Below are 5,910 nucleotides of genomic sequence, written 5' to 3' on the forward strand. Positions count from 1 at the left end.
CCCGATTTTCTGTAGAGTAAGAATAGGAAGCAGGGTGGGGTCAGAAGATACAGCAGAAAGGTGGGTATTTGGAAAGGCTCAGTGGGATAAATTTAGAGAAATTAGTGAATCAAGGTTTCAAGAAATAGATAGAGAACAGGATATAGAAATATTTAATGAAAATGTGAGAGATGCAATTATTGGAGCTGCCAAGCAGACAATTTTAAGGAAAACCGGTACACAGAGGCGGAAGTTAGTTCCATGGTACATTCCATGGTATATATATATATATATATATATATATATATATATATATATATATATGTGTGTGTGTGTTTTATATTATACTGAATATTATTAGATGATATATATATTATATTATACTGAATTCCCTGTGAGGGTGACAAAAGATGTCCTGACTTGTTTGTCAAAGTGTTATTTACTGCTTTTTTTCCTGTTGGAATAAATGTTAAATATTTAACTACAAAGTAGCAATGCGTTTTTGGTACCTTCATTTTTTTTATGCATCAAATCATACTGTGATATTTGCTGACATTGATTGGATGCGGCACAGCCCTACCTAGAACATTTTCCACCAGCCGCCACTGGGATCATACAACCGTGAGGTGGTGATTCTAGTTTATGTTTTCTCATTGAGTACAGATCTTGATCCACTGAAGAATTTAGAATTAGAAATTGTGTCTAATAATTAATTTTAATGGCACTAAAGCCATTGGCTACCGCTTCAAAGGCCACCAAAAATATCTAATCAGTTCATTCTTGAGTCCACGTGGACTTTTGTGCCAAATTTGAAGAAATTCCATCCAGGGGTTCCTGAGGTATCTGATTCAGAAGAATGTTGAATTTTAAGGACTAAAACAGGATGAGCGGACGGAGGGGCAGACAACCCCGAAAAAATAATAACTCAGTCACGGCTGTCGCCGGTGCAGAGGCATAAAAATATTAGATCTGTGAGTTTGAAGGCTTGTTAGATTCGTTTTTCGTTTTTTACCCTAGTTTTTTTTCTGCTGAAGCCTTCCACTGTGGCAATGAATGGGAGGGCAGTGGTTTTGAATTTGTTTTTATTAAAGACCCACAACCTAGGCTAAGAGTGGGAGATAGCAGCAACAAGGACCGCAGGGGGGAATGGGGCATTCCAGATTATGAGAAAAACGGGGAAGCATTTACAGTCACTTTTAGTATAAGTATATATTTTTTTTAGGTACAAATAGAAGGAGTACATATATTTGCTTGCAATTAAGGCTAGCTTACTGTAGTTGCATGTGGGCTTCTTCCCCAATCAGTGATGAAGGGGCAATCAAGAGGATGGTGGGCCCGTAATGGTGGGCTAAACTGACAGTGCCTGCAGTTCACTGAGGTGGTTATGTCACAAAAGATGGTGGAGTCTTACCTGACTAGAGATAGACCGACATTCAACAGTATAGTACACATGGTGTGGGGAGCCAACAGGAAAAGGGTAATAGTGAGGAACCAAAAGAAGAAAAGCATACAAGAGCAGGATGCTGCCAAGATATAACTGATATATTCAAGCAGGTGGACAGTGTGAGTGCAAGTATCAAGTAGTTAAAATGGTGAAATGATTAACTTAATTAAATGCTCAAGGCTTTCTCAAATGTTCCTTTTGTATCAGTAGCTGCCCAGCGGAGCCATTAAACCATCAAATAAATTCATTAGATTAAATTAAGTTAAAAGGGCTGGGAGAAGAACTCGGCAGTAAATTTAATTAGGATTTTACCAAATGAATAAATGTCTGAGGAGACTTAGCCGAGGAGCGAGGTAGAGTTTATTTCTATGGCAGGTATCAGAAAATAAAAGGAGCTTTTAAATGCAAGGCTGTTTTTGGTGCGGGCTTCCATTGGCCAATGTAAAGCTTTCATTTGATCTGTTTGTTTGTAGTTTTATGTTGTGTTCCGCAGCCAGGAAGAAATCTGGGCCCATGTGCATATTTAACCATGTACGCTTATCTGAGGATATAATGTGACTGACTTTTTATTCTATTTCTTCACCTGGCGGAGAGAGAATAACAATCTTTATCTGTGTGCACTTACAAAGTGGATTCAACCTCCAATAGATCGATGACAGAAATTGCAAGTCACTAACTGAATGTGAGGCAATGCAATGTCAAAAAGGATTTAGGACAGCATAACTGTGATGACTATCAACTGAGGTATAATGTGCAGTGAGCTTTCAGGATCTTTCAAGTCCTGCTCGCCCTGATGGGCTTCATTCCGCAATGATAACCTGCTCGCTGTACATTATCCTGCTTGGACCACAGTTACTTACTAAAGAAATCAATAATTTGACAAAAAATATTGATTTAAAAATGATTTTATTGCTTCCGCTAAAAAAAAAAAGTAGTCCTCTGGCTGAGATCAGAACAGCGTCCATAGCAACGTCTTCTACATATGTATTCAACAAAGCCCTGTTATAACATGGAAGTAACACTTGTCAGAATCAGGTAGGTGCCAGCAACCTAGTTGCTAGAAATAAAATGTTGCCATTGTTTCTACATCCATGTGATCCGTTTAATATCAACATTTCCGGACCGAAAAAAATGTTTCATGAATACATTTCATATCAGCCTCGTATCATGTTTGCAAAAACGCACAATGCTGTATGGTTAACAATGTGAAGCGATTGGTTGGCTTTAGACAACAAAACTACTTGGTTAAAGTTAGAAAAAAAGACCATGGTTTGTGTTGAAATAATAAGGTAAATCAACCATAACAGATTAACTACCAAAAATAAACAACAACCACCCTTAGTAACTTTTCTTATTGTTTAGCAACTTTAATTAGGCAGGGCAGGCCTGTGGAGCTTTGTCTTCACATGTTGTACTAGCAGTGTCTATGGGGCTCTAGTAAGCAAACATCCACTTGACTGTAGCACTTGGAAAGTTGTGTTTTTTATGAGCCTTTCTAAAACCAAAAGCACAATGTAACCATCAGGTCCTCCTTGAGGACAACATACATCCTCCATCCATTTAGAGGATTCTTCTGTAGACCAGATTCGGCGAACAATCCACTAGACCAGAGGTCTTCAACAGGGGGTCCGCGGAGGTACTGCAGGGGGTCCGCAAATTTTTTGGTTGATTAGACAATTAAAAGAAAGAAGAAAAAAAATTGTTTTTCTCTAAACATGAATCTGTCCATTATTTTAATATTTCAGTATTGTATGCAAGATAACAGGTATGTTTATGCATGGCAGTGGCACTAATAGGCCATCACTCATTTTTCGTTTTCCACATTTATGTTTAAAATGAAAACGTCTATTTGAATAGCTTGTGTGCATGATTATCATGCAATTGACAGACAATGTTGATATTGGCATTGATATCTGCTGACAAGGTATGTTTATAAATGGCAGTACTACGGCCTCCCTACTCACTGTACCTTGCACATGTTTAAAATAAAAACATGGATATATGAACCTGTGTATTATTTGAATAGCTTAGTATTGAATGCACAATAAAGAGGTATACACGGTACTCGGCCCATTTGATATAAAACACATTTTTATACAATATATACAGTTGTGTGAAAAAGTGTTTGCCCCCTTCCTGATTTCTTATTTTTTTGCATGGTTGTCACACTTAAATGTTTCAGATCATCAAACAAATTTAAATATTAGACAAAGATAACACAAGTAAACACAAAATGCAGTTTTTAAATGAAGGTTTTTATTATTAAGGGGAAAAAAAATCCAAACCTACATGGCCCTGTGTGAAAAAGTGATTGCCCCCCCCCCCTGTTAAAACATAAATTAACTGTGGTTTATCACATCTTTGGAAAGCTGAGTCTCCGGTCCTGTTCGTGACTTTCATGGACAGGATATCTAGGCGCAGCCTGGGGGTGGAGAACGTCAGGTTCGGGGGTCTCGGGATCGCCTCTCTGCTGTTTGCAGATGATGTGGTCCTGTTAGCCTCCTCGGATCGTGACCTCCAGCATTCACTGGGGCGGTTTGCAGCCGAGTGTGAAGCGGCGGGGATGAGAGTTAGCACCTCCAAATCTGAGGCCATGGTGCTCTGCCGGAAACCGGTGGATTGCTCCCTCCAGGTGGGGACGGAGTGCCTACCTCAAGCGAAGGAGTTCAAGTATCTCGGGGTCTTGTTCACGAGCGAGGGTAAGATGGAGCGGGAGATCGACAGACGGATCGGTGCGGCTGCAGCAGTAAAGCAGGCGCTGCACCGGACCGTCTTGGTGAGGAGGGAGCTGAGCCGGAAGGCAAAGCTCTCAATTTACCACTCGGTCTACGTTCCTACCCTCACCTATGGTCACGAACTCTGGGTCGTGACCGAAAGGACAAGGTCGCGGCTACAAGCGGCCGAAATGAGTCATCAGGAGGGAGCTTGAAGTCGAGCCGCTACTCCTTCGCGTTGAAAGGAGTCAGCTGAGGTGGTTCGGGCATCTAATTAGGATGCCTCCTGGACGCCTCCCACTGGAGGTTTACCAGGTACGTCAAACTGGGAAGAGACCCCGGGGAAGACCCAGAACGCGCTGGAGGGATTACATCTCCCAGCTGGCCTGGGAACGCCTCGGGATCCCCCAGAATGAGCTGGAACATGTTGCCGGTGAGAGGGAAGTCTGGGTCAGCATGCTTGGCCTGTTGCCACCACGACCTGACCCCGGATAAGCTGAGGAAAATGGATGGATGGATGGAAAGCTGAGTTCAATTTCTCTAGCCACACCCAGGCCTGATTCCTGCCACACCTGTTCTCAATCAAGAAATCACTTAAATAGGACCTGCCTGACAAAGTGAGGTAGACCAAAAGATCCTCAAATGCTAGACATCATGCTGCGATCCAAAGAAATTCAGGAACAAATGAGAAACAAAGTAATTGAGATCTATCAGTCTGGAAAAGGTTACAAAGCCATTTCTAAAGGTTTGGGACTCCAGCGAACCACAGTGAGAGCCATTATCCACAAATGGCGAAAACATGGAACAGTGGTGAACCTTCCCAGGAGTGGCCGGCCGACCAAAATTACCTAAAGAGCGCAGCGACGACTCATCCAAGAGGTCACAAAAGACCCCAGAACAACATCCAAAGAACTGCAGGCCTCACTTGCCTCAATTAAGGTCAGTGTTCATGACTCCACCATAAGAAAGAGACTGGGCAAAAATGGCCTACATGGCAGAGTTCCAAGACGAAAACCACTGCTGAGCAAAAAGAAGATAAAGGCTTGTCTCAGTTTTGCCAGAAAACATCTTGATGATCCCCAAGACTTTTGGGAAAATACTCTGTGGACTGACGAGACAAAAGTTGAACTTTTTGGAAGGTGTAGTATGTCCCATTACATCTGGCGTAAAAGCAACACGGCATTTCAGAAAAGGAACATCATACCAACAGTAAAATATGGTGGTGGTAGTGTGATAGTCTGGGGCTGTTTTGCTGCTTCAGGACCTGGAAGACTTGCTGTGGTAAATGGAACCATGAATTCTGCTGTCTACCAAAAAATTCTGAAATAGAATGTCCGGCCATCTGTTCGTGACCTCAAGCTGAAGCGCACTTGGGTTCTGCAGTAGGACAATGATCCAAAACACACCAGCAAGTCCACCTCTGAATGGCTTAAGAAAAACAAAATGAAGACTTTGGAGTGGCCTAGTCAAAGTCCCGACCTGAATCCGATTGAGATGCTGTGGCATGACCTTAAAAAGGCGGTTCATGCTCGAAAACCCTCCAATGTGGCTGAATTACAACAATTCTGCAAAGATGAGTGGGCCAAAATTCCTCTACAGCGCTGTAAAAGACTCATTACCAGTTATCGCAAACGCTTGATTGCAGTTGTTGCTGCTAAGGGTGGCCCAACCAGTTATTAGGTTTAGGGGACAATCACTTTTTCACACAGGGCCATGTAGGTTTGGATGTTTTTTCCCCCTTAATAATAAAAACCTTCATTTAAAAACTGCGTT

This window comes from Anarrhichthys ocellatus, unplaced genomic scaffold, assembly GCF_004355925.1.
Source record: "Anarrhichthys ocellatus isolate YVR2014 unplaced genomic scaffold, GSC_Weel_1.0 scaffold120, whole genome shotgun sequence".
In the NCBI taxonomy this organism is placed as follows: domain Eukaryota; kingdom Metazoa; phylum Chordata; class Actinopteri; order Perciformes; family Anarhichadidae; genus Anarrhichthys; species Anarrhichthys ocellatus.